The 13,065-nt window shown below is 46.3% G+C and overlaps 1 long non-coding RNA gene across 4 annotated transcripts; it reads right to left on the bottom strand.

Moving 5' to 3' along the window:
* Nucleotides 1–5,562: 5,562 nt before the first annotated feature.
* On the bottom strand, nt 5,563–10,070 carry LOC127305325 (uncharacterized). Of its 4 annotated transcripts, none has more exons than XR_007853829.2 (7): nt 9,683–10,070; nt 9,041–9,557; nt 7,839–7,888; nt 7,563–7,757; nt 6,871–7,115; nt 6,508–6,553; nt 5,563–5,902 (listed from the first exon to the last, which is right to left on the bottom strand). It is a non-coding gene; the product is annotated as an uncharacterized lncRNA (long non-coding RNA). The 4 variants fall into 4 exon arrangements; XR_011746198.1 differs by having other exon boundaries at nt 5,564–5,902; nt 7,019–7,115; XR_007853826.2 differs by having other exon boundaries at nt 5,564–5,902; nt 6,508–7,115.
* Between the last annotated feature and the right edge of the window lie 2,995 nt (nt 10,071–13,065).

The raw sequence follows: 13,065 nt of genomic DNA, 5'->3' as shown, positions 1-13,065 counted from the left end.
GGCTCAAGCAGTGTCGACAGCTACAACTTCATCGACAAATCTACTACAGTGGGCAAGGTCTTCGCCAATCTTAACGATGGTGTCACCAAACCCAACATAGATCTGAATACAAAATATCATCAGATTTATGTCATCGGAGAGCCAAGCCATGACCAAGAAGAAACATCTGAGGCTTTCGACGATTTGGGAAATCCATACGTTGATCCCTCTGATTTGCGACGAGGTCTAGGCAATAAATATATCGGGCCACAACCACGAGACAGAGTTCGACTCCCGCAAGCAGCATGGGATAGAGCCGCGAGAGCTATGGATGGCTCAGAACCAATGGCTACCACAGCCACACCAGAAGAATTACAAGCATATCAATATAGGCTTGCACGAGCTGCAAGGGAATTGGAAAAACAGGCAGCCGAGCTAAACAGAAGAAAGGAGGCAGCCTCTGCATCAAGTAGGCGAAGGGCAGAGCTGAGTCGACAATCTAGAACTTCGGGAGATAGCCACAGAGAAGCTCGGAACAGAGCAAGATCAAGGTTACAAATGTACCTGAAGCAGAAAGAGAGCACTTGGTGCAAAACCTCGACATGTCTTTTATGTCGATAGACACGAGAGGGAACATCATACCCAAGACACCAGAAGCTGGGTATATGGCGACACAAGCTTTTATCCTTGCATCCAAACCACCCCCAGGAGATCCAAGGGAGACACTGTACAACATGGCAATGGCAGGAGTTGGAGCCATGGGAACGGCGTTTGTGAAAACACCTCCCGAAGGAACAGCAAGGCAAAATAGTCCACGACCCGCGGCAGCAGCAGCAGCGGCAGCTCCCGAAGGACCAAGTGGAGCAAGGGACACGGCAGCACAAGCAAGGGTCGACAGAGCGCGACAAAGCAGGAGGGAACATCGGCAGTCCCCAGAATTAAACGACGAGGATATGTGCGGTTTGCCGTGCTTCACGAGGAGAGTGCGAAAAACTCGAGTCCCTTCAGGTTTCAAGTTACCTGATAACTTCAAGAAATTCGACGGCCTTCAAGATCCAGAGGATTGGCTAGTTGATTATCTCGAGACGGTAAAGCTCACAGGAGGAACCAGAGCAACAGCTATGCAAAGCATCCAGGTGCATTTGAGTGGAGCCGCGCGATCTTGGATAAAGAAACTTCCTCCAGGATCTATCGACAGCTGGGAAAGCTTCGAGGACGTGTTCGTCAAGAACTTCCGGTCCACGTGCAAGAAACCTGCGTCGTTAGAGGAGTTGAGAGCGTGCCGACAAAAGCCAGACGAGCCAATGAGAAAATATATCCAAAGGTGGAACATCATCAAAAACTCGACAGAAAATATATCCGACGAGACAGCGATAGATGCGTTTGTCGCAGGGATCAGGCGTGGAGATTTTGTCGAAGATTTGGGGAGGACCAATCCAAAGACAATATCTGCTTTGATGGAAATAGCAAACAGGTGGGCAGATGGAGAAGATGCTGTTCACAACAAACGGCATAGGTCGCCAGAGGAAGACCGCGGTCGAAACTATCAACCAAGGCGACGATTTCCTCGGCAGTACCCAAGCTATGATGCTCCAGGCCAAATTTCGGCGGGTTTCCGAGCAAACACCGGAGGAAACAATAGAGATGATTATCAGAGAAGCAATGAGCAGCGAAGCGACAATAGAGATGACTCTCGAAACAATAGGCAAAATAGCGGGCCAAGGTTCCCAAGGCCTTTCGTGTCTCCCAAAGAGATGATGAATGGGCCGTGTCAGATGCACTTTTTCCTCGACAGCAACGGGAAAAGACAGTCAGGACATCTGCAGAAAGATTGTCGCAATTTCCAGGCGATGTTAAGGTGGGCAGGGCATGCTAATGCTCAGGCAGCACAGAGAAATCCTCGAGAACCCAGGAGTGAGATTCACTTGCCACCTCCTCCCGCGATTACGGACGACAATCGACATCAGCTCAGAATAGCGGCAGCACCTCCACCACCGCCCTACGTTGATCCTAACTCTAATGGAGCGGTCTCGATGATTCAGAAGGGAAGGCCATCCAATAGAACTCAGAAAGTAATTTCGCGGCAAGTGTTCATGGCAGAAAAAATGCCTCCACCAACAGTTGAGTACCTTAATTGGTCGGGGCAAGATATTGGCTTCACTATAGCAGATCATCCACAGCAAGTTCCTCGACCAGGGCAGTCAGCACTTATCCTACCAGCAGTCATCGCAGGGTTCGACGTCTCTCGAGTGTTCATAGATGGCGGCAGCAGCTTAAACCTTATGTATGCAGATACACTAAGGAAGATGAATATATCCCTAGCAAACCTGAAACCAACGGACACGAGGTTCCATGGTATCACACCGGAGAAGCCAAGTTATCCGCTGGGGAAGATCAATCTCGACGTGCAGTTTGGGACTCGAGAAAATTACAGAATCGAGAAGTTGGAGTTTGAAGTCGTAGATTTCCCGTCACAGTACCACGCTCTGTTGGGACGACCAGCATATGCTAGATTTATGGCGGTACCACATTATACCTGCTGTGGAGGATGCCTGGACCTAAAGGACCAATCACAGTCAAAGGAAGTTTTGCTTTAGCCGATAGATGTGACAAGGATTTTCATCGGATATCAGAAACTTTCGGGATGCAAGCTGAGTATTTGGCGTCAAGGAGTATGACTGACTACGACGTGCTGCCAGACGTTGGAAGGCCAAATAAAGAATCAACTTTTAATACTGAGAAAAATTCTAAGGAGGTGCAGATTCACCCGACAGACCCGAAAAAGACGACGTCCATCGCAAACGACATGGACCTCGCATAGGAAAGCGCGCTCGTCGAGTTCCTCCGTGAGAACTGGAAAATCTTCGCATGGTGTCCAGCTGACATGCCAGGAGTACCCAGGGAACTTGCCGAGCACCACCTAAACTTGGATCCACTAGCGAGACCAATCAAACAACCCTTGCGACGTTTTTCGGAACCAAACCGCAAGTCTATGCTGTCAGAAATTGATCGACTAAGAGAAGCTGGTTTTATCAAGGAGCTGCATACAGAGGCCACATGGGTAGCTAATCCAGTGTTGGTGCCGAAGAAAAACACTAAGGTCCTTCGCATGTGCGTCGACTTTACGTGTCTCAATAAACATTGTCCAAAGGATCACTTTCCCCTCCCGAGGATCGATCAAATTATCGACTCCACGGCTGGCTGTGAACGTCTTTCCTTCCTGGACGAATATTCTGGTTATAAGCAGATCAGATTAAAAGAAGAAGATGAAGTAAAAAACAGCGTTCATCACACCTTACGGCGTGTTTTGCTACAGAACAATGCCCTTTGGTCTGAAAAACGCGGGAGCAACATATCAGAGGATGATGCAGAAGTGTTTGGCGACACAGATTGGAAAAAACGTGCAAGTATACATCGACGATGTCGTCATAACGTCAAAAAAGGGGGCGACACTGATCGAGGATCTCAAGAAAACCTTTGACAACCTCGACAAATTCTGCCTCAAGCTGAACCCGACGAAGTGCTCCTTCGGCGTCCCAGCAGGAGAACTTCTTGGTTTTCTAGTTTCAGCAAGAGGGATTGAAGCAAATCCCGACAAAATACAAGCTATCGTAACAATGAGGAAGCCAACAAAGTTGAAAGAAATACATCAACTAACTGGGCGAGTCGCAGCTTTGAGCAGATTCGTCGCCAGGCAGGGAGAAAAAGCGTTACCGTTTTACGCTCTGATAAAGCAAGGGGAGAAATTCCAGTGGAACGAAGAAGCCGATAGAGCTTTCGAGGATCTGAAACGCACAATCTCGACACCACCAATCTTGGTGGCGCTGAAGGAAAAGGAACCTCTCCTGCTATACATTGCAGCCACACCCCAGGTGGTTAGCACGGTGCTAGTTGTCGAAAGAGAAGAAGAAGGAAAACTCCATGGGGTGCAAAGGCCGGTATATTTCATCAGTGAAGTTTTATCGCCTTCCAAACAGCGGTACCCGCAGTACCAGAAACTAGCATATGGAGTGCTCACAACGGCGAGAAAGTTGCGCCACTATTTTTCGGCACACCCGATAATAGTAGTCAATGAAGCACCCCTTTCACATATACTGAACAATCCAGAAGCTACAGGACGTGTCTCCCTTTGGGGAATAGAACTTTCCCCTCGGGACATCACGTATGAAAAAAGAAAGGCAATCAAGTCGCAAGTTTTGCCAGATTTTATTGCAGAGTGGATGGAGCTGCAAAACACGGGACCTCCAGATTTGTCGAGAACTTGGACCATGAACTTTGATGGGTCCAAGAGAGTAGAAGGAGCTGGCGCAGGAGTGATACTTATATCACCTGAAGGCGACAAGTTAAAATATGTCCTCCGGATGACGTTCCCTAACGCGTCCAACAATGAAGCAGAATATGAAGCCCTCATACACGGGATGAAGATGGCGAAAGCTTGCGGTGCAACTCAACTAAAAATCTTTGGCGACTCACAATTGGCGGCTCAGCAAGTTATGAACCAATGTGATGCAGTCAATGATAGCATGATAGCATACAAAGAGGTGTACAATGAGCTCGAGAAGCTGTTTGATGGATGCGAGGTAAATCACATCAGTAGATTGAGCAATGATGAAGCCGACGTTCTCGCAAACATCGGGTCGCAGTGCCTTCCAATCCCGCCAGGTGTCTTTTGGGAAGAAATAGCAGAAAGATCCACGAAGCCGAAAAAGGCGCAGAAAAAAGCAAAGGAAGGAAAAACTTCGGCGCCCCTCAAGGAAGCCATGGAGGACGAAGAGGATCAAGAACTTGTGATGATGGTGGAAGTTCCTTGGATGCAAGCGTACATATCATATATCCTCAGGAAAAAATACCCGACGATCCAGTTGAGGCAAGGCGAGTTATTCGACGATCCAAAGCTTTCACAGTAGTCAAAGGGGAGTTATACAAGCGAAGTATTTCAGGCATCTTGCAAAGGTGCGTCACACCCGAAGAAGGAAGAATAATTCTGAAGGATGTACATGAAGGAATATGTGGCCACCACACGAGTAGTCGAGCTATTGCAGCCAAGGTTTTTCGGGCAGGATTCTATTGGTTGACAGCAATTGAGGTTGCCAAGGAAAACCTGTGACGCGTGCCAAAGATTTGCCGCAAAACCTCACTCTCCGGCGGCAGAACTGATGCCAATCACTACATCACGGTATAAAATTTGGGGCATTTCAAAGTGCCCCAAATTTGAACCAAAGTGCCACTAATTAGCTATAGGGGCACTTTTTCAAGTGCCACCTTTACTTGCGTCTCTAAAAGTATTTGGGGCACTACCTAGTGGCACTTTGTCAAGTGCCACTAAATGCAATTAGGGGCACTTCTAAAAGTGCCACTAAATCCAATTAGGGGCACTTTGCCAAGTGCCACTAAATGCAATTAGGGGCACTTCTAAAAGTGCCACTAAATCCAATTAGGGGCACTTCTAAAAGTGCCACTAAATTCAATTAGGGGCACTTTGCCAAGTGCCACTAAATCCAATTAGGGGCACTTTGCCAAGTGCCACTAAATCCAATTAGGATGTGCCCCATAACATTACTCAAATACCATTTCATGTGTTGCTCACTGTCATACAAGAATGAGCACACAATATGAACATTATGTCATACAAGAATGAGCACATGCTGTCATACAAAGAATAAGAACACAGTACCAACATATATACTGTCATACACACTGTCATACAAGAATCTTTGTCGCGCCCAACATAATATGTCACTATATCTCACAGAGCAAAACGGAGACGAAAATTATGACACTCTCAGTTTGTATAATGTCAAAATCATCACCATGTTCCGACTTCGAACATCATCACTGATCAATATCATCTTCAGTTGTACCCAGACGACTGAGATTGTACGGCATCAGTGAGCAGCATCACCTTGAGTACTGAGCATTGTACCTTGAGAGAAGTAGTAATATGATTCAGCAAAAAGGAGATGAAAAATAGAAGTGCACTGTCCATGCTCAGATGCTGATAGTAAGTAGTTAACCAAGTAGTCTGGTCATGTGCACATGGTGGATGCTACAAACTTGCCTTGTTGCATACATCAATGCACAAAGGAGCATGAAGTTGTGCCTACTATCTGCATACAGTTTGGTTCCAACAACATTGCTGCTGCCCTTTGGCCAGTGCTTACATTCCTCAGTGCTAGTAGAAATGTTTCAGTAAAAGCCTAATGCACAATGTCACTTGCGCAACGCTACTTCTACTCAAGTTAGCTGCCCATCTTCGCACTCGGCTGCCTACTGAATTCCTACATGATTGCTTCTATGTATACTCCTGAACCGAACACGAAGACAGTACTAAAGCATTTTTAACTGAAACTCAAATGCTCAATATGTACTGTCCTAAAGGCATTTGGATAACTCTGTAATAAAAGAGTTGTCTATCAATTACAGTAACAATATCAAAGATAGATACCCAATATCTCCATCTACAGTGTAATTAGGGACAAGCACATGTGAACAAGTTAAATAATCATGTAGTAATACATCAGAACTGACCATTTGCATCAGTGAGCAGCATCACCTTGAGTACTGAGCATTGTACCTTGAGAGAAGTAGTGATATGATTCAGCAAAACGGAGATGAAAATTATACTACCAAAAAGCATGTTTTAGCCAAGTAAACAGAGGTAATAGCAGGTAGGCTGAAGCTACAGAATTGATTTTAGCAGCAATTCACCAGGTGCACACCAAATCGTACTGTATGATATGTAAAAAACGGGCTCTGGGAAGGGGTACAAGCACCTCCTGGATAATAATCCCTGCGGCTCTTTCTACCAGGTTGGATAAAATGAAAAACTAGTATACACGCAGCAACAAAGGGGGGGAAATTAAAGGATAACCGGGCATAAAATCTGTGGACCTGTTAAAGCACAACAGGTAAGCTACTCTCACCAATGAACCGGCTGTGCAACAAGGAAACAGTCTTACAGATAAATAGCAAATCTGTAAAAATAAAGGAAACGTCAGCAAAGCAAAGAAAAAAAGAGAAGAGGGGAATGCTGCAATACTTGTGCATTTAATCAGTTGGGTAACAAGGACACATGCTATCGGTGCTTGCATTGCATCAGGCCAACTATTGAGAGAACTGATAGCTCTAACAATCCCCTGTACAGAGAGGCAAATATCAGCAAACTTTATATTAGTTGCTCTAGTACTTGAAGCCATGACATTTGAGCATGTCAAACCATATACAGAATTTTACGTGTATTTTAAACCATATTTTAACTTTAACGTAAAATGCTAGAAATAAGCACTAGCACACACAGAGATTTGGTACTTTTTTATACCATGAATAGACAAGGAAATGATGCCTTCTAAAAATAAATAAGATACACAAGAAAATGATACGATGCCCTCGAAAAGAAAATGATACAAACCAGCTAATATGTTTATATGAAACTGAACCCACGCATATGGACATAAGAGAGGACTTCACATACAGGTAACTCAGCAAGATAGTTTCTTATATGCACATGTCAACCATCAGAATAATTTCTAAAGACAAATGAACAGAGTAGTGTCAATACTTGTGGTTGATCATAGCAATTGTACCTCCATCTCTTTTGTAAAGATTCTGAAGATGCCACCCTTCAATTGCCTCAAATCTTCCTGCATTTGCTTCAGGATTGAAAGTGTCGATAATATCTCATCGAGTTTGCTGGTGTGGTTGTTCAGAGCACTCATCTGGTCAGGATTGCTTTTTGTGCTGCCTTCAAAGAGCACCTTGAGATCGTCTTGTCCCTTAAGCTGCGCTAGCATGTCTCAATAAACGAAACTTTGTTGTTTTAAAAAAGGTAGGGAAAAGAACTGAAGCAGCGACGACGCTACAATTTGCTGGAGAGAGGTCTCTACGAGCACAAACTTTTTCTGTATGCCTGCTGAAGAAAACAAATACATGCGCTTAGTTAGTTGATGCACTTCCTTTAAACTCAAATATGGATACATTCTTATCTTCAGCTTAAAGATTACTTAGTTACAGATGGTACTTGATCTGAATGTTATGCTGATCCCACAATCTGATGCCATAGTCAGAAAACGGACAGTTGAATATGACTGTTCAGAATCAGTAAAGCTGGTAGCTAGTTGCTACCTCAATGCCCTACTGGATTCTGTTTTGTTAGTACTCCTGAGCACTCAGCTGGCAAGGAGAACAAATGAATCTCAATATGTTGTTCAAATCTCACGATTTCACTTTCTATAGAATCAATAAAACAAAAACAGATCAGGATTCAATATCGATCCAAGTGAACACATGGTATCAACTAATCCAGCAACCTAATCTGCTATGATCATTGTTCACAAATTCGGACGAATCACCGATTAAATGGCCAGTTAATCGCTACTCAGAGGCTTACTGACGCGAATAGCATGTATTCGGTGAGTTAACTACGTTAAGAACCATAGCTGCTCTCGGTGAAACATGTAGTAGCAAAATTCAGGAATCCACCTTTGTATAGTAGTAAGCATAATAAGAAACATAACTGCTCTCGCTGAAACATTTAGTAGCAAAATTATTGTTGGTTTGGATGTAAACTCGCCCTTTAAAACAGTAGTGATTAAAATGATGCCTAAAGGGAAAATTTTACTTGATGACTAAACCTAGTAATAAGGACTGCATACTGACATCAATTTTGAACAATCATACCGCACAACTCACCATTTCAAACAGTCAAGCAGAAGAAAATGGCATGGATCTCGTTTTCCTAATACTTTCAGTTATGCAGTACACGAACGATCGGCGTGCAGAAAAGTGAGAATCAAGCAGTACTTGGTTTACAAATTTGCCCAGTGAAATGTCCACTGCAGAGACTTGAACCATTTCTTCCGCGCATCAACCAAGCACAAGTGAGTTCACTGTAAGCGACTAGCAGTAACCAACACCAATTAATTCGTTGCATACTTTCATCTGTGACCAACCACAGGATTGACGGAATCATAAACTACTAGTTACCCACCAATCAATCAAATCAGGATCACCATTCACCACACAATGGCAACAGCGAAGGATCGAGGAGGGATGTAGACGATACCTGATCGCGCGCGGGGGAGGGATGGCGAGGGCTGAGGAGGTTCTCGTCGAGGGAGGCCTGGGAGATCTGCGACTGCGAATGCAAGAGCGGCAAGCTGCCACCGCCCTGAGAGAACGCCGCGCCTCCTCCGTCGCCGCCCTGAGAGAAGGCCGCGCCTCCGCCGCCTCCTACGCCCTGAGAGAAGGCAGCGCCTCCGTCAGCTCCGCCCTGAGAGAACGAGCCGCCTCCACCTCCACCGATCTGAGAGAACGCCGCGCCTCCGGCCCCACCGACCTGAGAGAACGCCGCTCCTCCGCTGCCTTGCGAGAAGAGCGCGCCACCGCCGCCTCTGCCCTGAGAGAAGGACACGGCTCCGCTGCCTCCGCCCTGAGAGAAGGACGCACCGACGCTCTGCGAGAACGACCCGCCCCCTCCCTGCTAGAAGGACTTCTGCGACATCGACCGGGACCGCTGCTGCGACGCCGCCGCGGCCAACGCGGAAGCGCTGGCCCCGCCACCGCCGCTCCCCCGGTTCCTCCTAGATCACGAAACAAACACACAACGATCACACACGGAACAAATCGCGCGCCAGTAGCGAACAGATTCAGCGGGCAGCGGGAGGGGGGGAATTGGGGGCGGGTTGGTCGGTGAGGGGTGCTCTACCGGGGAGGGAGGACGGAGATGGAGGCGAGGTCGCACGCCTTGTTGATCTTCAGCTTCATCGCCTGGTCCGGGGGGAGGGGGTGTCGTCGAGGAGGACGCGCGACGGCGATCGCCGGCGTGGAGAGGTGGAGGAGGATGAGGAAGGCGAGGAGCAGCGAGAGGGAGCAGACGGACCAGAAGGCGGGCTTGGAGAGGAGCGAGGGGTGGTGGTGGTGGCGCGGGGGAGGCGGTGGTGGTGGTAGTGGTGGAACTGCGGCTTAACGAGCGCGGAGGCTCGGCCCGCCGCCGCCGAGCCGGGCGCGCCGGTCAGCTGCGGCGCCATGTCTCGATCTGACTGCGGCGGCAATGCGGGCGCTGGCTGCGGCTTGACGGGCGCTGGCTGGGATTAATTTTGGGTGGGAGTAAAGTCCAGATAACCCCCTATGTTTCAGGTTTTTACATCTATTTTGGCTGGAATCAATTGTGGCACTTAAAAGTGTCCCATAAGGTATACATCTATTGGGCACTTCAAAAAGTGCCCTAGTAGGTATACACATATTGGGGTATTTGAGAAGTGCCCCAGTAGGTATACAATTAGGGGCACTTCGGAAAAGTGCCACTAATTGGCTACTATAAGGGGCACTTTGACAAGTGCCACTAGGACAAGTGCCCCTATATATATACCGTGGTGTAGTGAATACCATTGTCGTGGCCCTTTGCACAATGGGGACTTGATATGGTGGGCAAGTTGCACAAAGCATCGCCAGGAGGATATGAGTACCTGCTGGTCGTTGTCGACAAATTCACCAAGTGGGTAGAAGCGAAGCCAATAAATTCACCAGATGCAGCGTCGGCAATAAAGTTTGTGAAAGGCCTCGTTTTTCGGTTTGGAGTGCCTCATAGCATTGTCACAGATAACGGTACAAACTTTACGTCCAAGGAATTTAAGGAGTACTACGCAGAAGTAGGCATTAAATTGCACTTCGCGTCAGTTGGGCACCCGCAAACCAATGGCCAAGTCGAGAAAGCCAATGGTACCATCTGCAACGACATCAAAAAGCGCCTGCTAGGACCGCTTGAAAAAGCTCGACATACCTGGCCAGAGGAATTGCCAAGTGTTTTGTGGAGCATCCGAACAACACCAAATACGGCGACACAAGAAACTCCATTTTTTCTCGTCCACGGAGGCGAAGCAGTATTACCAATTGAAATAGAGCATGATTCTCCAAGAGTAACAGAGTATGACGAAGAAACATCACGAAAAGCTCGGGAGGATGAAGCTCGAGACGAAGTACTTTCACGAGTCACCAAGTACCAGCAGGACCTCAAAAACTACCACAGTCGACGGTTAAGGCCAAGATCTTTCCAGGTCGGAGATTTGGTCTTACGGTTAAATCAAAAAAGTACCGAAAAGCTCGAATCACCATGGCTAGGCCCTTACATCGTCATGGAAATCATCGACGGAGGAGCATACAGGATCAAGGACAAGAAGACGGGGGCTCCCGAGAAAAACCCCTGGAACGTGGCGCAGCTCAGGCGGTTCTATGCCTAGAGTCGAAATATAGTCCTCCTTTGTAAAAATACAATGTACTGAAACGCCCGCGAGTTTTCAGACGCACTCTTTTCCTTTTCGGGGCACCGAGTGGGGCCGGAAAGGTTTTTAATGAGGCGGGTTCGCGGTGCTACAATATAATAAAGATAGTGGAGATATACTTCTTATTCTTCGACACGCTCGGGGGCTCAACGCCTTCAAGTTACAAAATACATACAAAATAGATAAACTAGACTTATCGAAATATTTCGCCTTGGTACAATAATACCTCGCCAAACATAACATCGGAAGCTAACAAATTATAAATATAGTATACTCATCAAAATCTCATTGCTTTGGTCTGAAAACCTCGCAACAAAAATATAGAACTTCGACACCAAGACACTCGGGGGCTTGTAACCCACCGAGGGAAAAATAAATATATCTTCTTATAACAAGAGGAAAAAATCTTTGAGATAGCAAAACAGTATAAAGCCCAGCCAAAGGCTCGGGGGCTCAGCGATCAAAAATAGAAATAATACAGAGTTGGCAGCTTTACAATATAGATTATGTGTGCAAATACACAAAGATATATCAATGGTGGAGCTACAGCAAGAAAAGAAACAAAAATCCTCAATGAAAACCTAGCACATGGTCTATGGTTATACGCTCAGTAGAAGGACGAGTACTATGCTCAGCATAGCTTCCCTTCACGAAGAACTCAGCATCCATCCGAAGAAGCTCATCCATCATATCTTCGGCGACAGGAGTCACCAAATCATCAATCTTGCCCATATTTCTTTTCTTTTTCGACATTTTAGCCAGGCACGTGGGAACAATTTGATCCATGGGCAATTTTGGATAGCAAATTTTTATCATCATCATGGCAAACCTTGCGCCAGCAGAGAGTTGAGCCCGCACAAAGCCATGGATTCGAGGAGCATCCCGAAATTTTTTCCATTAAAGCTGGAAGGGTCTCTGGCATCTTGTTCCGAGGGAACATGGTTCCATAAACTAAAAATAAAGTCTTCGTACAGAAGTCGAGGAAGTCACGGACCTGAGCCGCGCGATCTTGGAATCTGACAATTTGGCGGGTGCGTTCAGGAGTAACCCAAAAGTTAGACCCATGTTGTGCAGCCAGTCTAAGCAAAACATTGGCTCGAGCTTCAACACGTTGGTCTTCGGCAGCAGTATCCAAAAATGAGCCTGGCACAGCAAACAATTTATCAAGGAAAGGAGAAACAACAAGAACAACATCCAGCATGGTTATGAACAGGAAACATACCTGTCATGTCCAAGCTAGCGTCAGTCATCAGTTGAAGCATATAATTTTCGTGAGAGGAAGTTTCGGTAGCCTCAGCAACAGCAGCATCCTTTGCAGCAATGGCTTCTTTTGCCTGTTGAAGAGCAATTTTCTCTCTCTCGGACGCTTGTCGAGATTGTTCCATCATCGCAAGAGTTTGCTTCTTCATGGATTGGAGCTGTTGGCGAAGTTCTTGCAAATCTTGCGACAAGTGTTCACTTGAAAAATCTCCGGTAAGGGTTTTCTTCGAGAAAGAAGAAGCAGGCGAAGTATCAGCAGAGCAAGGGTTGGTCGAGTAGTTATCAAATATTAACTGGAAAAGAAAGTCTCAGGATCAATAATAGTGCAAGGGAGAATTTCATTAATTTCCAGGAAAATTACATAGATATTACAGAAGGAGTTCTCCAAAAGGACTACTAAGATAATTGTCGCCAAAGCTAATATGGCAACAATAACAAAAGAAACAGAGAAAGCAAAAGAAGAAGCATTCAACTAGATCTCCGGCCTCGATGAGCTAGGAGTTGCAGATGGCTTGATCCCGAGATAAGCCAGGATTTTCTTCGTGTTGGG

This window comes from Lolium perenne, chromosome 6 (genome assembly GCF_019359855.2).
Source record: "Lolium perenne isolate Kyuss_39 chromosome 6, Kyuss_2.0, whole genome shotgun sequence".
In the NCBI taxonomy this organism is placed as follows: domain Eukaryota; kingdom Viridiplantae; phylum Streptophyta; class Magnoliopsida; order Poales; family Poaceae; genus Lolium; species Lolium perenne.
The sequence above is the reverse complement of the archived record's forward strand: the minus strand, read 5'-3'. Positions and strand labels throughout refer to the sequence as shown.